We start from the raw sequence: 27,734 nt of genomic DNA on the forward strand, positions 1-27,734 counted from the left end.
ATGTTTATCATTTACTTAGTTTTCAATGTATTTCCCACTAATCCAGTCTCAAATTGGTTATTCACTAAAACCAAGACTGCAGACACCACAGGTATTTATTTATTCCATCTCTTTGAACAAGTCTTTCCCAAAACCTTCTCACTTGCTCCAATCCTAGTTTGTCCTCCTTGCCTGGGACACAGATGTTTTCCTGGATTTGCCTTCATCATACTGGGACACCCTCTTATCTTCTGTGCATGTTGTTGGGTCTCCGTTTTCTGTATATGTCCTACTATCTCTAGGTTTAGAGAGAGAAAATATGCCCTCCAGGAACTTCAATAGAAAGAATACTTTGGAAATATATTTTTGATATTTGGTGTCATGGGTACAGTGACTTGTCATTCAGCATGAATTCCAAATATCTTTTAGTGTGTCAAAAGCTAAAAAGTGTATTTTTGAGACTTCCACACAGTGGAGTTCTAGAAGTTCTGTAGTTTGTACCAATAAGATACACTTACACAAATTTTAAATTTATTAATGAGGAATTGCCAAGTTTTGTTGGAAAGTACCACTGTGGACAGGTATATTTTGATCATGGAGGCTTCTTGATTGTGATGACTTTTGAATAGAAGAGGAGCTAGTAGTCCTTTGGTGATCTGGTTTGCTAGTAAAGCTCTTAAAGTCGTTCCTGAAAGCCCAACATAAAGTCCGTTTCTTCAGTCACTTGATAACCTGCCATACTACTTGACACTAACTGTGGTGGTCTCTGTTTCCTGCACTGAACCTTGAATGGGATACCTTATAGGTGTAAGCTTGGTTAGATATAAAATTCTAAATTTAAAATAATTTTTGTGTATACATTTTACTATCCTTGTGATCAAATATGAAGCCATACTAGTCCCTGATCCGATTTATGTGACGTTTTCTTCACCTTTTCTGGAAGCTTAGATGAGCTGTTCTTTGTCTTTAGTGGTTTGAAAGTGAAAGATAAAATGGCAGAGTTTGTCTGTTTTCATCCTTCATGCTGGGCACTTGATGGGTCCTTTCAATATACAAACTCATGTTCTTATTTGTTGGAAGATCTCTTAATTGCTTCAGAATATCCCACCCCCACCAACCGCGTTTTCTCTGTTCATTTATTTTGAAACTGCTCTCTCTTGGTTATGGAAATTTGTGCAATGGTCTGCTTCTTTTACCTCTTATTTTAATTCCCTTTTAAAAACTTTAAAAAAAAATAGTTGTCCTAAATTTTACCTTTTAACTTGTATTAATATTTTAAAACCTTTGCCATCATTTTCTCTTAATTTTCAAGGGTACTTCTTTTTAATTATCTTAATGCTTCATTTTGATAGTATCTTGGTCTAATTTCATGACTATATTTTCCTTTTTAATATATGCATACTAACACTTCATGGTCTCTGTTCCCTTTAAATGACCCTATTCTGTTTTTACTTGACCTTGATTTTTTTCAAAGAGGCTTCCCTCAAGTGTCAGATAATTTTTCATGGCTGCTCGTCGGTCACAGCGAGGAACTTAGAGACTGGTTGGGCACTCTTAGAACATGGTTGGGTTTGTTCACTGTGAGCTTCACTACAGGACATTCTGGCAGGGCTGTGTAGCCATACTGCACATATTCCTCAAAGTAGAAACTAACTAGTTTTCTTTTAAAGGGTAAACACCTAAATGTCAGCCTTTTGGAATGCAAGAGAGGTAAGTGGGTCAGAGTCCTTGCATCTTGTATACTATCTGAAATAGGAAGTCTTTGCAATACTATTTGCAGAGTAAAACTTTAGATTTTGCGAATGTGAGGAAGGGCATCTGGAGGTATGACTGTTTCTTTTAAATCACTTAATAAGAAATAGTTCTTTTCTCCACAATCTAGAAGGACTGGAAGCTGCCAATTCCAGAGCACTTTGGTAATTCTGGATGGTGAATTGAGTTGCCTCTTGAAATTACTCATTACAATTTAAGCTTTGGCTTATTCAAATGCAACTACTTTTCGATGTCTAAATCTGTATTACTGGTTTGTCTCTGCTTTCTCCTTTTTTCTTGGCCTTTTAAAACAATTTCTTTTTTCTGTGGAGATTCAGAAAAGGAGCAAAAGAGGTGTGTTCTCAATACTGCATAATCCATTTTTATTTTTGTATTTCATTTAATTTATACTGATATGATTCTTGAGGCAATACACCATTTAATAAGTGAATGCAAGTGTATACGTCTGTATGTCTCTGTGTGCAATGCATATATGCCTCTCTCTCTCTCTCTGTCTCTCTCTCTCCCTCTCTATTATCTGTCTGATATGCATGGTCAACTGTAATGTCAGTGAATACAGAAAAGAAAACTAGTTTATGGGAAGGGTTTGTGAGGATGAATAGTGATAATAAAATACAAATTAAAAAACAAAATAAAATGAACCTCTTTGAATTAGCTACTCCCTGTCAGGAACATAGAGACTTATGAAAGAAGTTACTTTTTGTTTTCATTGCCACAGGTCACAGTTTGGTAAATTAGTCGCTTAAGGTGTTTAAGTATTAAACCTATAAAAATTTACTTAATTTACTAAATGTTATTCAGGTGATTTTGAAAAGTAGTGTAGCTTCTTAGAATGTAGCTAGACAGCAAGGAGAATCTTCTGCAAAGGAACAATATTTAGGCAGAAGAGGGAAAGGTAAAGTCATAACCAATTTAAATTTTGTCATAAAAGTATTTTCATAATTGCCATATAGATAAAGATCTTGTGGAGCCAGGGAAAAATAGAATTAGGTAAGATAACTAATGTAGCCATAGTGGGGAAATGATACACATTTATTTATCTATTCCTGTATTTGACAAACCTGTATTGACACACTAGATATGAGATATGTAACAGTGAACCACACTCTAAAAACGTTACTTTCTAGAGGATCCCATCAAACAAACACAAACTTAAATAAGAAGTGCAAAAGCAAAGATGGTCACACCTCAGTGTTGCCAGGCCAGAGCCCTCTGTGTTGGTGATTGTTTTTACTTAGAAATCCAAAAAGGACGTGGGAAAGATCCATGCAGATATGTGGGATAAGGGGAGTCAGGGGAAAAGACACTTTTTTTGATCACCCTACTAAAACTAGCTCCAGCAAAAAAACAAAACAAATAACAAACAAAAAAATACAAGCATCTTCGAAATTAGGAGATCCAAAACTTAGGCATGATGTAGCTAAAAGGAGTCAACTGATGTCATCAGAAACACCTGTTCTCACCATCCCCCACATCTTCAAACACAACACAACCCCTCACACCCCCCAACTTTTTCTCAGTTTCAGTTTCATTTCCTTTTTTGGGCAAGCTTTCTCCATGTAACAATAGGATGATCCCTGGCAGACCAGTATGTATATCATCCTTATATGTAGTGATCTTATGAAAAAAAAGCACAACCCTCATTGGACCAGAAACTATGTCAACCGCTCAAAGGGCTTATGGCTGGCCTAGTTTCGGCTCTGTGCCTGTCCTTGTGTCAACATGTTCTCCTCACAGAAATGTACTGTGACTGGCTGGCCTGGGTGACACCCATATGCCTTTTTGTTATTGTTTTGTTTTGCTTTGTTTTAGTAGAGATGAGGTCTTACTTTACAGCTCCTGGGCTCAAGCGATTCTCCTGCCTTGGCCTCCCAAAGGGCTGGGATTACAGGTTTGAGCCACCCAACATGCCCAACCAACATGATTGATATATGACTGACTAAAATCTGTTAGCTACAATCTGTTAGAATTGAGGGGGAATCATTTTTAACAGTTCCCCAAATTAAGAAAATGCAATAAAGGCTAAACACACACACACACACACACACACACACACACACACAATTAAATTCAAGTATGGAAACTTTAAAAGAAAATTGTTGATGGGACCAACTCTGTTTTTCTTAGACATACTTTGAAAAACCTTGTGTGCAGAGTAATTAGGAAGATTGAACGTCCTATTATCTTAGGAAGTGACTTCAGTTTTAGTGTCAATGCTAGAAAAGGATTACGCTCTGAAAAATAATTGCAGAAGGCTGCTGGAACTTGGTCCTGGCCTAATTTCAAAGGAGATGGACAAATGGGTGATCCTAAAGCCTTTTCAATGTGCAGCCTACCTTGCTAGATTGAGAATGGGGATAAAGGCCTGAGGGAGGAATTGAAAGTGCACTTGTTGGGAGTAGGCTCAGTTAGGATAGGTTAGATTATGTTATAATAATCAACAACCCAATTATCATTGGCTGTAAACAAAGGTTTCTTTCCTCCTCAAGCTACATGTTCATCATAGATCAGCTGGTGAGCTCTGCCCTCAGTATTCACTCAGAGACCCAGGCAAACAAAATAGCTACCATCTTGAAGCTCTGTTGTCACTATGCCAGAAATAAAGACAGCTCTAGATGCTTTCATATATGTAATATATGCTTCGAGTTCAGAGGGTGACATATCACTTTTGCTTATGATTCATTGGCTAGAATGTTATACTGCCTTGTATAACATTTCTTCCTCAAAGGGACCAGGAAGTACAATCCTACTAAGTGCCTAGAAGGGTAAGAGCTGGATAATTTTGATAAAAATCGTGAATGGCTAATGCAAGTATTTATGCATTGTATTCACTGTAAAACATGTCAAGGAATTATGGGGCAGAAGCAGTTTTAGCAGAAGAAGAGAAAACCTTGACATCAGTATAATCAAGGAGTTAGACCAAAAGCTTGTGGAAATTACTGATGGCATACTATGCAAGGTACAGAAATATTAGTGTTAATACCTTTTCTCTTAAATTCAAAAATGTTCAGAATTTATTCAAACTGCATATTAGAAATTACCTATGCTAAGGTAAGCTTATACATGGAGAAGATTTAACTTTACAAACTTAATTTGTGATAAATACCTTTTGGATCCTGGACTGAATCCATTTTTCAGATTATCAAATCAATAAATAAAACATAATTTGTAGCCCAGTGCAGTGACTCAGACCTGTAATCTTAGAACTTTGGGAGGGCAAGGAAGAAAGACTGCTTGAGCCCAGGAGTTTGAGATCTGCCTGGGCAACATAGTGAGACACTATCTCTACAAAAATAAAAAAATTAGCTGGGCATGGTGGTGTACATCTGTGGTTCCAGCTACTTGGGAAGCTGAGGTGAAAGAATGCCTTAAGCCCAGGAGTTTGAGGCTGCAATGAGCTGTGATGCATCGCACTACTGCACTCCAGCCTGGGTGATGGGGCAAGACTCTGTCTCAGAAAAATATGTGTATATGTATATTATGTATATAAATATATAAAAATATTATGTAATAGTTCTAATATTTTATTATATTTATATAAAATGTTTTTAATATTTATAAAATAAATATATATAATTCAGAATAAAACATTCTTAGAATATTCTTTAACTGAATAAATATTAATGAATATAGTCATTCCTTTCCTTTTTGCTTATAAATTAAAATGGGTGAATTAAAGCAATGTCTGCTATAATGTACAGAGACTTCTGCAGTTTTCTGTCTGTGGCATCTCATGTTTTTTAATTAGATTACATTCTTATCACCTGAAACCGCTAAAGCCATTAACTTTAGTAGGGATTAAAAACAAGTGAATGGCAGGCAATTTGCTCCAGGTATGCAGCTTTATGTTCATGTGGGATAGAGCATATCTCTGTGAATACCTGATACTTTCTGAGCACAATAGATTCAGGGCACTTCTTGAATTGTCTCTGCAATTTACCTGGTTCAGTGTGTTGGAGGTTCATTCCAGATGTGGAAAGAGAAATGGATGAAGATAGATTTTCAGGAGGGTCCAGCATTAGGTCTAGATAGTTAAAGGACTTCACAATCATGTTTCTGTTATCTGTATGATTGTTAAAAATAATTTAGTATAAACAATGTTTTGCAGGTGTGTAACAATAAGTAAAATATTTAACAAAGAGGCAATTATTTTGTATTTGAAGAACGCTAAACAAAAATCAACCTTTTGGTGCTCATGATTTGGGACTTCTTAAATTTTGTATCAGAGGGTATACGTTATCTTAAGGGATTACAGATTATTTTTAATTAATGAAATGTGTGACATTTAACATAGGATCAAGAAGACGGATTAGGAAGATCGTGCAGATCCCACTCTCTTGCAGGAGTGGTTTTTATCCATCGTGCAAGCCCAGCAGTATCATGTCAGTGGTTTAGAGTTCTGTTTGTTCTATATGCCTCAATATCACAGAGGATTTTGTCACCTGATTTTAGTACATACTTGCTGCTTCTGCCATCCATGCTTCCTTGTGTCTGTCCAGAGTGTTCCTTTTATGCAAAATGCTAAATGTGAGGCTTGGAGAAGAGAGTGGGTTTCCCTCAACAAGTTACATGCCTGTTTTTTTGCTTGTTCTTTCAATGTTTAGATGAATGGCAGAATTTGACCCCAGAGATAATTTTACTGCAACACATATGGTGAGAGCTTGAGGTAAACACATGTATTGCTCTTATCAATGATTACAAGTGATATTCAGTTTGTAAGCACTATTTGGCAATACAATATCACTTTTACACTACTGAAACACTTTTATACCTGTCGGTCAATAACTATGACCCTGAAGTCCCCCACTCCCCGTACCCTAGGCCCCAGGTACCCATCCCCTCTTCTTATTATCTAGCAACTAAAAGTTTAAGTAATACTTTTTGAGCTCTGTCCACAAGATAAACAATGTGACAAACCGAGGTATACACTATTATTCCCATAGTAGGTATGTGAATCCCTATGTTCAAACCACTTTAACACTCTACCCAGGGCCACAGTTTACAGTAGAAATAATATTTAAATTTAGAACTTTCTGGTCTCAAAGGGCTCCAGCTTAGTTATTATGCTTTATGGCATGTTATAGGGGGAAGAATGCTATCTCCATCACCAGAATACGTATACTAATTCAGAGGAATTAGCAACTTCAGTGGGCTTAAGTCTCAGCAATTAAGAAGCTGGTCCAGCACTCCCACTCTGAAACTATTTCCCTTGTTTCCTAATTATCCATAATCATCTATGTAAGTGTCTATTACTTAAGAATCCATCTAACATATATTGAGCACCCATTATGAGTTAGTTTTAATTAGAGAATATAATAATATAGGTATCTTTAATCTATCATTAATGAAAAGAAAAATAAAATAAATAGCCTTTAAAAATTCATGATTCTTGCCTTCAATTGCTTTCAATTTGAGGACAGATGGTACAGAGCTAAGGCATGTTATTTTAGAATGGCAAGGAACATTAGTGCTTATCTTGTGTACAGATTCTCAAAGTTTTTGGTCTCAGGAACTCCTTACACTAAAATAGGGGTTAAAAATATTATTAAAATATATTGAAGGCTCAAAAGAGTTTTGAGTTTTATGGTTTATGTCTATTTAATTTACTATATTAGAAGTTAAAACAGAAATTTAAAAAATATGTAATTATTAATTCACTTAGAAATAATAAATACATTATATGTTAAACAACATTTTATTTACAATGACTGTCTTTCAAAACAAAAAAAAATAGCACATCAGAATTGTTTTAGAGATGTGCAAATCTGTTCAATAGAAGACATGTTCTTTTATGCTCATTTATGCTTATGTATTCAATATCTTCTTGTATGTTGCTTTGGTCAATAAGATAATCTGACTTCACACAGATATACACTTGGAAAAATGTGGACTTTATTGATTTTCCCGGTGAATCTCAGATACCCCCATCTGAGGGCACATCAGGCCATGTGTTGAAAAAATGATCTAATAAAGCACGGCTTAAGGCAGTTTATTTGTTGGATCTCAATCAAACAATGATATAAATCAACTTCTAGTTAGCTGTAAGTAAACATAAATTATTCTAAAGAAGCGTGTCCCCACCATTATACAATATATCCATGTAACAAACCTGCAATCTACCTCCTGAATTAAAAAAAAAAAGAGATGTGACAGTGTCACTCTCACTGCTGTATAAAAGAACAGACTCAATAAGGTAGGAATGGAAGCTAATGGTATTATGAGAAATAAGATGTGGATAATTCACTTTCACAGGAAAGAGGAAATAGAAACGTACTCCTGAAGGTGAATAGACAGTGTTCCCATCCAAATCAAACATAGTACACTATGTTTGGCATAGTGTACTATCTTCTCTGATCCAAACAAGATACTGAACCAGAAATTTTCCCTGTCTGACCATCATCAACAATTCCCCTTGACGTGGTTTGGCTCTGTGTCCCTATACAAATATCACCTTGAATTATAATAATTCCTATGTGTCGAGAGCAGGACCAAGGTAATTGGATTATGGGGGTGGTTTCCCCCATGCTGTTCTCATGAGTGAGTGAGTCTCATGAAATCTGATAGTTTTATGAGGGTCTGACATTTTCCCCACTGGTATTCATTCTCTTTCCTGCCAACTGGTGAAGAGATGCCTTCTGCCATGATTGTATGTTTCCTGAGACCTCCCCAGCCATGTGGAACTGTGAGTTAATTAAACCTCTTTTCTTTATAAATTATCCAGTCTTGGGTATTTTTTCATAGCAGCGTGAGAATGAACTAATACACCCCACCCCTGCCTCTGTTTTCTGGATTATTCCCATTACCAGGAAAAGAGTCTGTAATATTTTCAATTAAAAAATCCTCTTCTGACTTTATTTCTGAGCTCCCCTTTATAAGAAAACTATTCAAAAGCATCTATTCTTGTTGTCTATACTTCCTTATTTAGTGTTCTTTTTCATTCAATTAGTCAGGCCTTTATCTTATTATTCTACTGAAGCTGCTCTTGTCAAGATCAATCATTATCTTGATATAATGGTTAGTTCACAGTTCATCTCACTAGGTCTCTAAACACCATTCAACAGTTTCTCACCACTTCCTTGAATCCATTTCTTCACTTGGATTCCAGGGTACCACAAGATAATATGTTTTAAATTTGTATTATGATTTTTGTTTTGGCTTGTAACTCACAGGCTGATCCTTCTCAGTCTCTTCTAACATTCTCTTCCTGGCCTCTAAGTTTTTAGAATGCTCTCAGGCTCTGTGCTTGGATCTTGATCTTCTCAGAATTGAGCTCGTTCAAGCCCACGGCTTAAAAAACAGCACTCACATTTCTATTCTATTGTCCTCATGAAACTTTAGATGTAGATCCAAGTGATCTCAACGTCTATATATTAGCTTTACTTGGATATCAAATAAGCATTACAAATCTGACCTACCTAAAACAGAACTTTGATTTCTTATTCTTCCATCAAAATGATACTGCTCATTTGTAGTCTTTCTCATTATCCAGCTCAGCTCCTGAACATTGGGTTATCTTTGATTCTCTCTTTTGCTCAGAGTCTACATCAAATCTATCAATAAATGTGTTTAATTTTCCTTTGAAATTGATGCGGAGACTTGTCGTTGCCATTACTGTCAGCCTTGCTGAAGCCTCCTTTCCTGACTTCCTGCAACATGATTCTTTCTCTGGCGACAGCTTCCCTGTTTCTAGTCTTGGTCCACACAAGTCTGTCCTTCAACCTCACAGCAGCAAGAATTTCATTAGAAATCATTTGCTTAATCTAATATATTTGCAATAAATCATGAGTCCTGCCGGCATATATATTATGTAAATAAAATCCATAGCCACATATAAATTAACATTACACGTTTTGCAAGAAATGATACACCCAACACATTACAGTGGATGACTGGGATGGAGAACGGATGCAAATGAGGAGTGGGAATGCAAGAGAATAGTGAAACGGAAGTGGAGTCTTACCTGGAATCATGAGGAAAACGTTACCTGATGCAAGAAACATGCTTAACTCCACTTTTTTGACTTGATATTCAAAAGAAACAATAAATAAGCAAATTAAATAAACACTATTTTTTACTGAATAGCCTGTGACATTCAACATTTTACTTGAAAACATTGCACCTAAATAGGCACACATTAGCTTTGCTATTATTTTTACCTCTAATCTCAGGCTTCTACAGCAAAATACCATAAACTGGGCGACTTTTATACAATATAAATTTATTTCTCATGGTACGGGAGGCTGGGACGTTCAAGATCAAGGCCCCATCAGATTCAAGGTCTGGGAGGGCTTGCTGGTTCATAAATGTTGTACTCTTGCTGTGTCCTCCCACAGTGCAAGAGGTAAGGTAACTCTTTGAGGTTTCTTTTATGAGGACACTACATCCATTCATAAGGACTTTGCCCTCATGACTTAATCACCTCCCAAAGGCCCTCCTGCCCCCCTGAAATATTGTTACATTGGTGATTAGGTTTCAAAACATTGTTTTGGCTGGTCAAATATTTAGACTATAACACTGTAGTCTAATTGTTCTCATTCAAACCAGACATACATTGGTGGCATAAAGCAGTAGAGAGTGTATATTAGCAACTCTTTCTTCATCATTAAAGCAATGGAATCTTAATTCTAGATAAGTGGCAGATTTAGAAGCTCACTCTACTCCATTCAATTTTGCTTCAATACTAAAATTTTCAAAGTTGGGCATCACTTTCAATGAACTAAAGTATAAGAGTAGAATGTGACATTATAAAGTAAAAATTAATTATATTTAAAACTGTGCTACATACATCCTTTAAAGAATTACAGGCACAGAATGAAATACTGGATACTACTATGTACAAATTCCTATGGGTTAATCAAAGTTTTTTAAAAAAGCACATTTGTAATGTATTGCCTTGTGTGCTACAGATATAATAAGCTACATTCTTTAATTCCGCAATAAAAAGTGTATAAAGTGTTTAGTCTATGCATTTAGGGCAGAGGAAGCTAAGTTTTAGGCATTTTAAAAGTTGCTAAATATTACTGTCACAAAATGCTATTAACAAATTAAATCCACTTTGTTTCAAAGTAAATGTGAGAGGAGTTATTGGCTTTAAGGGGAAATCAAATCCCTTTTCCTGTCAGCAATTTGGAATCTATTAAAGTGATATTTCTATGTTTATAGGCATTGCTATTCCTGTTACTTTATGAGCAGAACTTTAATAAATAAAACTTCATGAGTTGAAAGAGATAGCACAGCCTGTTATGTTTACAAAAATGAGGCTTGACTTATACAGAGTAAGGCTTCTCATTTGCTAGATGTGACTTAAGATGAACATAATCTTGAAGAATCTCTTTCTTTATTGTAGGATATTGAATGAAAATTGAAAAGAGAAAATAGCTTCAAGGTGGAAAAACACTGCTATTTATTTCACCTCCTAGTATGTGAAAGCTTTGATATTAGGTACCTCTTAAATAGTGCCTTCAATTCTGTTATCATTTAATTGTGGTACTTGAATCAGTATTTTACTGATACAAGTGAATGTCATCAGTTCAAACAGTTAAAAAATTTGAGGCAAAGGTTAAACTCATGTTTGTCTGGCACCCCAATCCTATCACTAAATTTTTTCATATCTGAATCTGAACATTCTAATCTATTTTTGTTGGATGTATATTCAGGGTTTAATTTTATTTTAGGTTCAGGGTTTATGTGCGTATTTATTATACAGGTAAATTGTGTAACATGGTTTTGGTATGTAGATTATTTCATCACCCATGTAAGTAATGATAGTACTGGATAGGTAGTTTTTTTCAATTTTCACCCTCCTTCCACCCTCCACTCTCAAGTAGGCCGAATGTCTGTTGTTCTTTTGTGTTTAGCTCCCACTTATAAATTAGAATATGCAGTATTTTTCTGTCTTTGTGCCAGTTTGCTTAGGATAATGGCCTACAGCTCCATCCATGTTGCTGCAAAGGACATGATCTTGTTCATTTTTATACCCTGCATAGTATTCCATGGTGTATATGTAACATATTTTCTTTATCCAATGTACCAGTGATAGCTATTTAGGTTGATTTCATATTTTTGCTATTGTGAATAGTGCTGGCATAAGCATATGTGTGCATGTGTCTTTATGGTAGAATGGTTTATCTTCCTTTGGGTATATACTCAATAATGGGATTGCTGGGTTGAATGGTAATCTGTTTTAGGTTCTTCCACAAATTGCCAAACTGCTTTCCACAATCACTGAACTAATTTACATTCCCACTAGCAGTGTTTAAGCTTTCCCTTTTCTCTACAATCTTGCCAGCCTTTGTTAATTTCTGTCTTTTTATTAACAGTTATTCTGATTGGTATGACTTGGTATCTCATTGTGGTTTTGATTTGCATTTCTCTAATGATTAGTGATGTTGACCATTGTTTCATGTGCTGTTGTTCATCTGTTTGTCTTCTTATGAAAAGTGTCTGTTCATGTCCTTTGCCCACTTTTAAACGGGATTGCTTGTTTTTGCTTGTAAATTTGTTTAAGTTCTTTATCGATTCTGGATATTAGACCTTTGTCAGATGCTTATTTGCAAATAATATCTCCCATTTTGTAACTTGTCTTCTTATTCTGTTGATAGTTTGTTTTGCTGTGCAGAAGCTCTTTAGTTTAATTAGGTTCCATTTGTCAAATTTCGTTTTTGTCACACTTGCTTTTGGAGTGGTTATCATGAAATCTTTGCCTAATACTATGTCCAGAATGGTTTTCTTCTAGGATTTTTATAGTTTTCGGTTTCAGATTTAAGTCTTTAATCCATCTTGAGTTGATTTTTGTATGTAGTATAAGATAAAGGTCAAGTTTTAGTCTTCTTCACATGGTTAGCCAGTTATCCCAGCACCATTTATTGAATAGGGAGTCCTTTCTCCATTGCCTGTTTTTGGTGACTTCATCAAAGATTGAATGGTTGTTGGTGTACTGCATTATTTCTGGGCTCTCTACTCTCTATTCTGTTCCATTGGTCTATGTGTCTGTTTTGATACCACTACCATGTTGTTTTGGTTACTGTAGTATAGTATAGTTTGAAGTCAGGTAATGTGATACCTCCAGCTTTGTTCTTTTGCTTAAGATTGCTTGGGCTATTTGGGATATTTGGTTCCATATGATTAAAACAATTTTTTTTTCTAATTCTGTGAAGAATGTCATTGGTTGCTTGATAGAAATAGCATTGATTGTATAAATAACTTTGGGTAGTATGGCCATTTTAACAATATTGAGTCTTCCAATTCCTGAACATGAGATGTATTTCCATTTGTTTGTGCCATTTCTGATTTATTTGTGCAGTGTCTTGAAATTTTCACTGTAAATTCTTGAAATTTAATTCTTTCTCCTTCTTGCTTAGCCATATTCCTCAGTATTTTATTTATTTATTTATTTATTTATTTATTTATTTATTTATTTATTTATTGTGGCTATTGTGAATGAGATTGTGTTCTTTATTTGGCTCTCAGCTTGAATTTTGTTGGTGTATAGGAATGTTACTGATTTTTGTACATCGATTTTGTATCCTGAAACTTTGCTGCAGTTGCTTTTTTAGACCAACCCCATAGTCTCTGTCCAAAAGTCCCTTGATCTGATTTTACTTTTGATTTGAACAAAACATAGCTATGAAATAAAAATAGTCTGAAGTGATGGTATTGGTGAGGCCAAATTTTTTTTTAAATTAAAACATTTATTATGTAAATATTTAATTACTATTACATATAAATATCCAAACATTTCCAAATACCTTTTGAGGTTACATATGAACAATCATAGTATATTGAATTTAGCATTTTTGTTATGTAATATTTGTTTTATAGCCTCAGATATATTTTCATGCATACTTTTGGCTGTCAAAATATATGAATATTAATTTTACAACCTTACTATCCTATTGTATTATAAAAATTTAAGAAATATTCTCACTAGCTTTACCTTTTTAGAATAAAAATAGCTCCTAATTTCTTTTTTTTAATTTTAAATTTTCTATTCTATTTTAAGTTCTGGGATATATGTGTAGAATGTGTAGGTTTGTTTACATAGGTATACGTGTGCCATGGTGGTTTGCTGCACCTATCAACCCATCATCTAAATTAGGTATTTCTCCTAATGCTATCCCTCCCATCACCCTCCACCCCCTCAGCCCCAGGGTGTGATGTTCCCCTCTCTGTGTCCACGTGTTCTCATTGTTCAAATCCCACTTATAAGTGAGAACATGCAGTGTTTGGTTTTCTGTTCTTGTGTTAGTTTGCTGAGAATGATGGTTTCTAGCTTCATCCATGTACCTGCAAAGGACATGAACTCATCCTTTTTTATGGCTGCATAGTACTCCATGGTATATATATGCCACATTTCCTTTATCCAGTCTGTCATTTGGGTTGGTTTCAAGTCTTTGCTATTGTGACTTGGAACCAACCCAAATGATAGACTGGATAAAGAAAATGTGGGCATTTCTTTTATCGTTTGGGCATTTGGGTTGGTTCCAAGTCTTAGCTACTGTGAAGAGTGTCACAATAAACATATGTGTGCATGTGTCTTTAGAGTAGAATGATTTATAATCCTTTGGGTATATACCCAGTAATGAGATTGCTGTGTCAAATAATATTTCTGGTTCTAGGTCCTTGAGGAATCACCACACTGTCTTCCACAATGGTGAACTAATTTACACTCCCACCAAAAGTGTTCCTATTTCTCCACATCCTCTCCAACATCTGTTATTTCCTGACTTTTGAATGATTGCCATTCTAACTGGCATGAGATCTTTTCTCATTGTGGTTTTGATCTGCATTTCTCTAATGACTAGTGATGATGAGCTTGTTTTCAAATGTTTGTTTGCCACATAAATGTCTTCTTTTGAGAAATATCTGTTCGTATCCTTTATCCACTCTTTGATGGGATTGTTCGTTTTTTCTTGTAAATTTGTTTAAGGTCTTTGTAGATTCTGGATATTAGCCCTTTGTCAGATGGATAGATTGCAAAATATTCATTCCATTCTGTAGGTTGCCTGTTCACTCTGATGATAGTTTCTTTTGCTGTGCAGAAGCTCTTTAGTTTAGTTAGATCCCATTTGTCAATTTTGACTCCTAATTTCTATAGCTCATTCAGTGATATGGCCCTTTTATAAGATTCACTTGTGGGTCTTCAGAAAATTGTAAAAAGCATGGTGCGTATGTCTCTAAGTAAGAGCTATTTTCCAAGAAAACCATTAAGGAATTCTCTAACATTAATCTCATGAGGAACAAAAGCCAAAAGGAAAGGCTATCAGCAACAAACAAACAAATAAAAACAAATAAACAAACAAACCTGCTGTTGGCAGTAGGAAAAGGATAAACAGCCCAGAAAAGCATGAAAGAGTTAATTTGGTGGCTTGACCAGGGAAAGGCAAAATGGGCAGAACTCAATGAGTCAGTTGGAAATGGGGTTGATGGGAAAGGAGAGTAAAGGAAGAATTTATCGGAGGTGTCTTATAAGGGATTATAGCTGCAGGTGCACTGCTACTAAGAAATGGCTAGGGATAAAATTGAGTTTATTACTCATTGTAAAATGGAAGTTGAAAGTGTGATAAGTTGAAAATATGACGCCATCTAGAGTCTGGTAAATAATAAGTTATTGCTGTGATCTGCTAGATATTAGCAATATGATCACTGGCATTATTTTTATAACACAGTAGAATTGTATTGCAACTAATGAAAATAGTGGGAAGTGTCTGCTGCGGTGGGCCAGGTGATGACTTGACAAGATCAAAGTTGCAGTAAAATGGATGGTGAAGTTCAGAGAGATGGAAGGATCTTAGATTTGATTGATGATGCTTGGAAAGAAGATAAGCTGCCTTATTAGGATGCTGCAAGACCACTGAATGAGCTTCCTGAACCTGAACAAGACAGTGGTGGCACACAGAATCTATCAAAGTACAAGAAATGAAGTGGACAGATTTAGCCTTACAGTGCTTTCATGAGAACGTTCCCCCCATTGGAAACTGTCACTTGTCTCCTTTCTTGTAGATGGAGTTTCTAAAAGTATACAAATTAAAAAAAATAGTGGAATAGATATGTAGATACTGCATTCAAGACTTACTCCTGTACATTCTCTGTGTTGATTGGGTTTATTCTCATGATCCTTCAAAGATAGAAAAATTCAGAATGAAGTATAGTTTGTATTTTAGAAGACTATTTTTAAATATTGTTTTTAATTGACAAATCATAATTGTATATATTAATGGAATAAAATGTGGTTTGATATATGTATACAATGTGGAATAAGTAAATCAAAATATTTAACATATCCATCACCTTGCTTATTTACAATTTTTGATGGTGAGGCATTTGAATTTTTGATCTTAGTTATTTTAAAACATACATTTTTATTGACTGTGGCCATCCTACTGTGCAATAGATCTCAAGACGTACTTTTTCTGCCTATCTGGAATTTTGTTCCTTTTGACCAACAACTCCTTATTCTCTACCTGACACCCCAGCCTCTGTTAACCATTATTTTACTCTTTACTTCTATGAATTTTGCTTTTCTAAGATTCCCTACATAAATGAGATCATCCTGTATATACTTTAAAAAATTGAAATCAATATTTGAAGTGATATCTGCTCCCTTATGTTCATTGCAGAATTAGTTCCCAATAGCCAAGATATGGAATCAACCTGTGTCTATCAACATATGAATGGATAAAGAAAACATAGCGTATATAATAGAAGAATATTTTTGATGGCATCGAGTAGAAGGAATAATTTGGTGTGGGAGATGAAGAAATAAAAATCAACTGGCAACATAACTATGTTGCATTAAAGGGACCAGGCCATAAATTAGGTTGATGCAAAAGTAATTGTGTTTTTTGCTATTGAAAGTAATGGCAAAAATTGCATCAACCTAATACAACCCAGTGGCTAGTTCTAAGAGTTGAGGTGAAAAATAACCACTTAAACAGCCTTGAGTTTTTGCAAAATGTATTCTTTCTTTTGGGTGCCATTCCACAGAAGGAAGTTCCTGGAATACATCTTTAACTTAAATCTTCTGTTATGATCTACAATAAAGATTTAAATGCCTTTTTTTCTGGACCTTAGTTTAGCAAAGGATCATTTGAATTAGTTCTTTTTTTTTTTTTTTTTTTTTTTTTTTTTTTTTTTTGCCATTAGTTAGGATTTTAGACCAGAGGAAAAGAGTCCAGTGTTTTCATCATTTTATTATGCTGTGAACGGCACAGGGAAGAACCTTGTGCAGTATTCACTTAAGTTTCAGGTTTGTGGGTGAATGCTCACATGGGGGGTGACAGCAGTGTCCTGGTAACAGCACTGCATGGTGTATTGGGAGATCTGGTCCTGCTGCCACTTGATGTCCAGTGCTAGGTTGTGCTTATTTGTATCTGTGCATCTCTTTGCTCATTTATACAATGATAGCAATGTCTTGGTACAAGTGATTTTTCACATATGTAAAATTTTAAATATATTACATGAAATGAAGATCCTTATAACAATCACAGTAGATGTTATTGATGTTTTGAAATCCTATTTTACTTTTGAAATTCTAAAAACATAAATCATAGCTTTTCTTATATAATAACTATGATATTTTAAGAATCTTTTTTAAATTGCATTTTAGGTTTTGGGGTACATTTGAAGAACATGCAAGATAGTTGCATAGGTACACACACGCAGTGTGATTTGCTGCCTTCCTCCCCTTCACCTATATATGGCATTTCTCCCCATGCTATCTCTCCCTAGCTCCCCACCCTCACTGCCCCTCCCCTATTTCCCCCCAACAGACTCCAGTGTGTAGTGCTCCCCTCCCTGTGTCCATGTGTTCTCATTGTTCAACACCCGCCTATGAGTGAGAATCAACTCTACAAAACGACCGTTTGTTTCTTGCATTTATGATCAGGTAAAAATTCTGATAACATCTGTCATGAAAAAAGATATAAATACAACAACAAGAAAAAATTAAATAAAAAAATATATAACTACTTTGAGGACAAGACATGAAATTTCATGAAAATCAATAAAAAATTTGAAGTGATAATAATAGGAATGTTTCCTATATAGTTTGTGGACTGTGTGCACCAGAATCTCTTGGAGTAGTGGAAGGAAGAGTATGAGTCAAAATGTAAACTTCTAGCCTCCACTTTAGAACCATTGAGCCAGGGTCTCTGAGTAGTAGGACTCAGGAATCTGTATTTTAAAAAGACTTGGAATTGATCCTTATGGTCTCTTATGTTTGAATGTTAATGTCGGCTTTGAGACTAATCCACTAAAATTGTTTAAGTTTCTATATATTGCTCACATTTAGAAAATACAATGAGAATACATCTCTTCCATAAATAAAAAATTATTGACTGTGTTGTAAGGATGAATAGTAAAACTGCATCTTTGAATATATCAAATTTCAAAAAATACATTTTATGTTAAAATATTTTATTGTCTTGGATTTAAAAAAAAACTATTTGATCTTTTAAAATTGGAGTTTGGTTCCTGTTTGGGCTTTACATTCTTAAGAAGAAGGAGTGAACATTTTTAGTTTACCTGTTTTAAAGCATTTTCTGATCTTGAAAAAATGGAGTACCTTTATTGTTAGGTAAACAGAATTAGAATAAAATTTTGGTTTTATAATAGTGATATATAAGGCATACTTGTATTTACTATGTATCTCACTAAACACAGAGAAAGAAACAATGGCTCTTGAGGCAGTCAAATAATTCAGAACACTTCTCAGAGTCTCAGTTTCTTCTCTTATTAAATATAACATTTAATACCAGCTTAAGGAGTCTGTAACTGTTAACTGAAATGAAATACATAAAGCTCCTAGTCTAGTGTCAAATACACAGTAGACATTCCGTAATGATAGCTATCTTTATCCTATTCTCCTTTGTGCTCAATGGTGATATCATTAAAATAGCTTTATCCACAGTAAGTGATTTTTTTTTTTTTGATCTGCACAACACACACTGGTGGGCATGGGCATTTTTGGATTTGTAGCTATAGTGACTGCCTGAGGATCCTGTTGATATGCACACCATTTACTTGGTTGGAAATATGCCACAGATATTTAATCAAGCATGTATCTATAACTCTAGGTTTCCATTAGTCTTTCTCCCTCCTTGATTTTTCCATAGTCATATTACATTTCCCATTGTCATATTGTCTAAAATTACACATCAGAACTGTCTTAACTTTGCTATCTTTTTTTGGTAGGATTATCCACACCATTAAAAAACACATTTGTGTTATGTTATCTGATTCTATTTCTTATTAAAACTTTAAAAATGTTATGCGAAAGATTTCAGTTTCACAGACTTCTGTCTTATTGCCAATGTTATTTAATTGATTTATGGCTGCATGTAATAGAACTGATTAGAAAAAAGAATTTGAGGTTAATTGTGTGCTGATATCTCAATATGATACAATAAAATCTCATTCATTAGAAATCAATGTACACTTTATTGTGTTACCGTAGGTCATAGATATGAATCAAGGGATTCTGCATCTGCTTTTTTTCTCAGTGCCCTTCCCTTCATAGGGCAGAGGCTCAGTCAGCAAAGGGTGCAAGCCTCTAGTATTTTAAATAATGATTTTCAGCATTAAGAAATAAAGCAAAAGATATTTTCAAGTTTATTTTTGGTCAAGCAAAGACCATATAAAGTTAAACTATTTTGAATTAGCTTTCACTTGCTTCTCTATACCTTCATTAACAATTTTGATACTTTTTCATTGAATGTTTACATCATAGAATATTCAGTTATGTAACAGTGTAAGTTGATATTTATACCAATCTTTAGTATTTATTCATCATTATAAAACAACCATTATTCTGAAACATTTCAGGATTAATTAAGGATAAATCAACTCTCAAATGAAAAAAGAGATCTCAGGGTTTAACAAAAGCTGATGTGATTCTGACTCAGGATTTGTTCTAACAATCACAACATTTCTGAGATGTTCTAATTAGGTATGTGTTTATATAAATTCCTTTAAGAAAATACATACAATTATTATTTCTATCTTATTCGAAAATACAAAGAGTTTGTTTGGAGCAACAATTCTCCACTGCCTTAGTTTTCTTAGAAATGTAGCTTTGTTGTTAAAATGTGTCTCATGGATAAAAGCCTCTTAAAGTTCATAAGGGGGAAAAAAAGCACGTTTTATTGTTTGAAAATATTGACATATTTTCCAATGTAAAGAAATTGACTTTTTGAGCCTAATTTGGTTGGGTGAAATATAAGAATTTAGAAATGGAATCCAGTTACTCTAACTTGTACGCTGTGATGAAGAGCTATTAAATTTGAAAAATTTTAGCTATTTCAGAAGGCATATGTAAGCTTTCTGTTGACAGTAAATGCAAAATACAAATAATATAAAAATGAAGACATTGACAGATGATTTGTATCTCTTTCACAATTAGAAACTTATATACACACAAAACTAGCCTCTGTTCCTGACCTAGCCATTTATAATATCTTTCAGTCTGTTAACTTGCTTTCTGTTTATGACCAAATGTAATTCCATTAACACAAATTTCTGTCACTAGGTGGCTCTATATAGCTTTTTAAAAGTAGTCTTCTCTGACAATATCTGTTTTTAGAGCATTTCTTTTTTCTTATTAAATTTCATATATTTTTTGCCATTGTTTCAAAATCTGTGTAGCTTAGTTGCAAACCATTAGCTGTATGAAATTAGAGTCTGTGCAATGTGCTGCCAACTCCTCTCTCAAGTCAGCATGTGAAGAAAGGTGACAGATGACAATGCTACAGGACTGTGGTTATTGGCTGGATGCCATTGCTCAATGTCTGGATCCTTAGTAAAATTATTTCCAACCTTATTTCGTTTCACTTCAAAGGTCTATTTCAGTGCCAAGTCATATTCCCTGTAGTGGGAATAAACCCAAGAAAGGCACATGTATTTTTTGTTTTTGGTTTTTTTTTTTTTTTTTTTTTTTTTAGACAGAGTCTTGCTCTGTCGCCCAGGTTGGGGTGCGATCTCGGCTCACTGCAACCTCCGTCTCCCAAGCTCAAGAGATTGTCCTGCCCCAGCTGGGATTACAGGCACCACGTCTGGCTAATTTTTGTATTTTTTTTTTTTTTTTTTTTTGAGACGGAGTTTCGCTCTTGTTACCCAGGCTGGAGTGCAATGGCGCGATCTCGGCTCACTGCAACCTCCGCCTCCTGGGTTCAGGCAATTCTCCTGCCTCAGCCTCCTGAGTAGCTGGGATTACAGGCACGCGCCACCATGCCCAGCTAATTTTTTGTATTTTTAGTAGAGACGGGGTTTCACCATGTTGACCAGGATGGTCTCGATCTCTTGACCTCATGATCCACCCGCCTTGGCCTCCCAAAGTGCTGGGATTACAGGCTTGAGCCACCGCGCCCGGCCCTAGTTTTAATATTTTAAAATGCATGAGATACCCAAGAAGATTTCTTAAGCAGAGGTGTTCCGGTATGTAGATATTACTTACTCTTAGATTGTAAACTACTGAGGGAGAGGAAATATTATTTCTTGAGCCTCAGTGCCTGTAACAGTGCCTGCCACATAGTAAAGACTCGACATATATATTTAAACGAATAAATGAACTGTACAGTAGTCATACATGATGGAGATCACAGGGAAATATTTGTTCTCTAAACTCCTTGAAGAACAAAAATCTTGTTCTCCTTTTGACTGGGACATCCAGTTACTATACTTAGAATTGCTTTTGCCCACTAATGAAGCAATGTCACTTTGGAATGCATTCATTCTTTTTAGGAAGAAAGTGAAACTTGTTAGGCTTTATTTACATTGTTTATTATTTTAATGGGATAGTTGCCATCTTAGATGCTCTGGGAGGCAAAGTACATCTGTAGCAATAGATTTTTGGAGCATAGCAGTAACAAGCTCTGTATGGATGACATTGGTTAATTTGGCTGGGTCTGAAGCTCTGGGCACAGAATGGAGGGAAGGGTCTAAGAAACAATGTCCTTAGTAAAATTGGCATGTTGAGAGAGGAAGTTAAAACTGGTAGAGAAGTGAATGTTTAGTAAATTTTAATAGTACAGTCAAATAGAGCATAGACAAATGCAAAATATTTAGCACTTAAAAATGTTATTAAAATACCATTTTTTTTGTGTGTGTGGAGTGCTAGAATCTTGAGAGCAGGCATTTAGGGCAACATTGATTAAAATATCTAACTCTGAAGCTCTCTGAAGAGGACTTCTTGCTAACCGCAAAAGCATTAAGTAAGAATTTTCAAACTCCTAGTATAGAAAGAGAACAATGTAGCATTCTCAATATAGTTTTCTTAAACAAATATATATAGCCAATGAAAATGGTATGTAATGTGGTCTGTTTTATATTTTTCAAGTATGGTCAGCTCTCAGTTTCTAGTTATCTGGAAATAGAAGTATTTATATGACATTACAACATTTTACTTGATATTCTTTTGAGCTCCTCTTTGTTCTACTGTGCTATAGAGAATTGAAATGGCATTATTCTGCTTGATTTTTGTCCAGAAAAGGAAAAACTTTAACTGGGCTTGATCAACCATTGAACAAATGCTTGAACGTCCATATCTTTTACTGGAAAATACTATTTAATATCCTTGTTGACTGAAGCAGGGATAGATTCACCACTGAATTATGATTCCTGACATGCAAGTCACAATGGAAGTACAATACAAGAAAACACTTTTTAATATTATTGCTATTTTTGTAATTGGAGAAACATCCACACATTGACAGAATTTTAAAAATTTTTCTTAGGTGTCCTTAAAATAAAGCATTTGGGAAATATTAACCCCATAACAGCATGTATTTTCTTTTGATGCTATGATACTTGTGTTGGGCTCTTGGGATTTTTTACATGTGCTATGACTGAAGTGCTTTGCTATGATTGGAAAGAGTACAACAGAAGGTATTTCCCCTCTCTTAATTATGAGGAATAAAAGTTATTGTTTTCTTTGTAAAATTGAGATGTCAATCTGCAGCAAAATGAAAAAAGTACGTATTCTATAATGTCAACATAGTATACAGAGTATAACCTTCTATGATATCTACAAATATATATAAAAGTTGAGTATGTCACAATGATAGGAATCAGGTAATATAGACAATTGATTTTGTTTGCTTTTGACTATGGTTTTATAATTAGATTTCTGTTTCAATATAGTCTTGATACTAATAATTTAAGCCCAGACTCTAGTCTTAAAGGAAGGAAGTTTTATTGGAGCATAACGTATTTTGCATTAGTTGATGAACACCTTGTTATCTTTATACCACAGACTTTAAAGATAACTCAAGAGTTCTCTAATTTTCTTTCCTCTTCAAGGGAAATAAACTTGTATATGGCACAATGGAAACAATGAAGTTGAAGGATACAGCTTAATGGATGACGAAAATAAGATGTTCGAGGAGTAGGAGAGGGGTAAGTTCTGTCTTCAATGAGCCTTTGCATTCCTTTTTGGGATCACTTTGTCTCATGCCCTGATTTGAAACAATGAGTTTGGAACAATATCCAAGTTGAAGATAACCCAGATTTTGGAACTTAGCTTTTTGATCTGGATAGATTCATGGGAATGAAGGCAAGAAGCCATATGTGCCTTCCTGTACTACAAGGTAGGCAATTATCAAAGGGCCGGGATAAATGAGTCTTGGGGTTTTCTTTTTTTATATGATTCAGTCTAGTTCCTGTGGACAGGGAGAGGATCTCTCTCTCTCTTTCTCTCTTTCTCTTTCTCTCTCTCTCTGTCTCTCTGTCACATACGCACACAGACACAGCTGGAGTAGCAGTGGCTAAGTTACCTAGTCAAGTATTTGGGGATTTGGGATCTGAGGCATCTTTTATTATTACTAGAAAATACTCTACTTTCCTACTGAAATGAAAGCTACTTTTGCATATGTAAGCTGATATTTTTGCTCCCTCTTACACATTACAGAGCTCCCCTTAATAGTGATACTTTTTACTGTAAAGTTATTACAAATATTTACTGTAATAACATTAAAAAATGACAAACGTTTTTCTTTCTGTAAACAGTCAAGGCTACTCAATTTTTATGTTGAGAAAGTTATTAGAAAAGCAGCATAATGTGGAAGAAAAGGCAATGGACCTGGAGATAGGAAAGGCTGGTTCTTGTCTAATCATTGTTATGACCAGCATGACCACTTTCACTTTAATGACTCAAGTTCTCTCATAGACTAGTTGATCTCCAGGGAGGGTGATCATACAGGCTCCTTTGCTGGAGACAGTCCCGGTTTGCATCTGTTATCCCAATGTAATTATTAATAGCACCCTTTTCATTCTCAAAAGTGTCCTGGTTTGGATGATAAATTATATGGTTACTTTATCTCCAAAGATCCTTTCAACTTGAGTATTCTTTGATGTTGCCTAGAGATGAGATGTGGGATCAATTGTCTGAGAGCTAGTCATTGAAATTCTAGTCCTTTATTTTGAGCAGTGGTGAGAGATGAAGGTATTGAGTTTGATATGGCCCAGATCATGGAGGTCTGATATTCAAAGACTTAATTTTATCCTAAAGCCTATGGGAAAATTTTTAATCAGAGAAGAAACTGATACATCACTTTTGCTCATTGTAGAAAATGGATTTTAAGAGACTATTGCTAGAGACAGAAAATATGCTAAGATGTTATTACAATAATTCGTTTAATAAATAATAATAAATTTAACCAAGGTGCAACAGTGGAAAGGGAGAAAGAAATACTAATTAAAATATTCTGGGGGTAACCTCTATAAGATATAGTGGCTGAATAAGGGAGAGGCTAGAGCCTAGGATGGCATTCTCTTACCCCAACATAAATTTATTAAATAAGTGGATAGATAGCGATATCATTCATGAAAAGTGAGACTACAGATTAGGGCTTCTGTGCCGAAGACATGATGGGCTCATGGCTAGACTTGTGTAGTTCATTATTATGGTGGTACAGACAAATAGAAATGCTCAGTAGACATTTAGATACAGGATAAGAACCTTAAAATATTTGGTTTTGCTTTCCTAATGTAGATTTGGGAGTGATTAGCACATTCAAAGCTTCTGGAAAAGTTCCAGAGACACAGAGAATGAGACAAAACTGAACTAATGAATCATGAGAGTCCCTAACACAAAAGGGAAGAACAAATAAAAACACCAGAAGAGGAGAGTATAAGGGGCTATTAGAGAAGTAGAATGACATCCAGAGAGTGATGTCACCTAAGCTTAGGTGTTAAAGATTCCAGTTTTAGAGCACATGCTGTCCTGCAATTCAGCAATACTCAAACTTTTTGGCCTCAGAACTTCTTTACACACTTAAAAAATTTTGATGAATTCAAATCATTTTTGTTTACATAGATTATAGCTATTAATATTTATTATATGAGGAATAAAATTAAGAAGATTTAAAACTTCATTAATTTAACTAAAATATTTATACATTCATTGGATGTTACCAAAATAACATACTTTTATCAAAATGATGACTTAAGAAAATGTAGTGAGGTGGGTGACATTGTTTTATGCAAATCTCTTGAGTATGTATATTAATAGAAGGTAGCTGGACTGTCATATATACTTTTGCATTTAACCCGGTACAGTAAATTGTTTGGGTTAAGGTATTTTTGGACACACATACATATTGTATTTTCATAGCCTTTCATGATAATTATGAATATTCTTTTTAACTCAGGATAGTTTCTTTTTCTTAAATTTATTATATGTTAAGTTCTGGGGTACAGTGCAAATCATGCAGGTTTGTTACATAGGTACACAAGTGCCCATGGTGGTGGTTTGCTGCATCCATTACACCATCATCTACATTAGGTATTTCTCCTAATGCTATCGATTTCCAATACCTCCACCCACTGCTATTCCTCCCCTAGACCCCACCCCCCAGGTCCCTGTGTGTGATGTTCCCCTTCCTGCATCCATGTGTTCTCATTGTTCAACATTCACTTATGAGTAAGAACATGTGTTTGATTTGCTGTTCTTGTGTCAGTTTGCTGAGAATGATGGTTTCCAGTTTCACCTATGTCCCTACAAAGGACATGAACTCATCCTTTTTGATGGCTGCAGAGTATTCCATGGTATATATGTGCCACTTTTTCTTTATCCGGTCTATCATTGATGGGCATTTGGGTTGGTTCCCAAATGGCTTTGCTATTGTAAAAAGTATCACAATAAACATACGTGTGTATGTGTCTTTACAATAGAATGATTTATAATCCTTCAGTTATATGCCCAGTAATGGGATTGCTGGGCCAAATGATATTTCTATTTCTAGATCCTTAAGGAATTGCCACACTGTTTGGTGAACTAATGATGGTTTCTTAAAAGTTAGCTACAACGTGAAAATTGAACCATATTAATTAACTTTTTACACTTTGTTATGTTAAAATCCATTAGTATATTTAAACTTTAACTCATGAATCTTTAACTCATGCATAATTTTGTATTATCTCTCATTGGTCATTTGGAAAATACTGGCTCACTGAGTTATACAGATCTTCCAAATGTTGAAACAGATCGTTACATAATATAAAAATTTGCATTCATCAATATAACTGCTATTAGTATTAGAAAAATGAATATAGAAGCTGTCAAGGTCACACTGGCAATATTTAATTTCCTGATATTCACTTTTCGTGAATGGTAATACTATCTATCCACTTATTTAATAAATGTATGTTGGGGTAAGAGAATGCCATCCTAGACTCTAGCCTCTCCCCACATTTAGTCACTATGTCTCATGCAGTTTACCTCCAGAATATTTTATTAACTGGTATATCTTTCTCCCTTTCCACTGCCATATCTTGATTAAGATTATTATTATTTCCCAATATTTATTTTCTCTTGAAAACTCAAATTTTATTATTGGCCATACATGCTATCAGTTGTTTCCATCAAAGAGATAGGTTTACTGCATTTATTTTTAGCAAAATGTTTGCCAGATATCCAAGTCTCAATAACCATGGTTTAACTCTCATTGTTCTTTCAAGTAAAAATCATGTTTTGTGAACAAAGCTGCCAATTCAGAAGCTTACAACTCAATTGTACAAACACTTTTTTTTGGTATTCAACTGAATTGCTTAATATACACTTCTCATTTTGTCACATGGCATATTATAAACACATTGTACTCAATGGATGAGATTTAATAAAATTAATAATTCTTATTACTTCATCAAAAATGTTACTTAGTGAAAAGAGCTTTTTTTTTTTTTTTTTTTTTTTTTTTATAAATCTGTGAGCATGTTGTAATGAAGAATTGTGGAACAGTTTGGGGTCTTTGCCTTGATTCATGATAAGGTATTACTGATTTTGCACAATCAACACAAATGTCAAAAAAGCAAGAAGGACTAATAATGACTTTGTGTTAGTGTAAAAATAGTTTTGACTTTGCAGATCCCCAGAAGGGGTGTTAAGATCCCCTGGGGGATACACAGATCACACTTTGAGAATTGCAATTTTAAGTTTGAGAAGCCTGCCTCATCAAATCCTACAGAAAAGTTAGGAGAAAAGAAACCGAAACCTAAAACCTCAAACAACTAAAAGTACTCCACTGGATTTTTTAGCAAGGAGAACACTGGTAATATTATTGAGAGGAGTTTCAGTGTTCATGTTTTTCAACCTTATGTACCTTAAACTTTAGTAATATTTACTTGTGTGAAGTGATATAAAGAAAAAAATATAATCTGCCCTACCTCAACGGATGTATTTTATCCACCCTAAATGGCAATGCTTAAATATATGAAGGCGTTAATTATGGCCGTCGCCGACCTGGAAAAGCATATCAAATTTCTCTGACTAGGAATTAAGTTTCTTTTCCCTCTTTAAATTATGGATCTAGCATGTAAAACAATTTGACATGCCATGTATAGCAACTCAAGGGAAAACAAATTCCAAGTATGTGATAGTCAGAAACCTCATACCCTTTGGTTGCAATATACAGAAGTCAAATGAAATGGTTTAATATTTTTAAAAACTTGCTTTAAAATGACTTGAGTAAAACGTATGGGGTCATTTGGTA

At 34.7% G+C, this 27,734-nt stretch overlaps 1 long non-coding RNA gene and 1 pseudogene across 1 annotated transcript in view; both read left to right on the top strand.

Moving 5' to 3' along the window:
• Positions 1-27,734, top strand: part of LOC141581482 (uncharacterized) — a 74,014-nt gene that overhangs the window by 43,667 nt on the left and 2,613 nt on the right. Inside the window, exon 2 of the long non-coding RNA XR_012514153.1 lies at positions 23,047-23,142. This is a non-coding gene — a long non-coding RNA (uncharacterized LOC141581482). The remainder of the gene's footprint in view (positions 1-23,046; positions 23,143-27,734) is intronic.
• Positions 15,509-15,753, top strand: LOC120362176 (anaphase-promoting complex subunit 13 pseudogene; annotated as a pseudogene).

The sequence above is a fragment of the Saimiri boliviensis genome, chromosome 15, assembly GCF_048565385.1.
Source record: "Saimiri boliviensis isolate mSaiBol1 chromosome 15, mSaiBol1.pri, whole genome shotgun sequence".
NCBI classification, from domain to species: Eukaryota; Metazoa; Chordata; class Mammalia; order Primates; family Cebidae; genus Saimiri; species Saimiri boliviensis.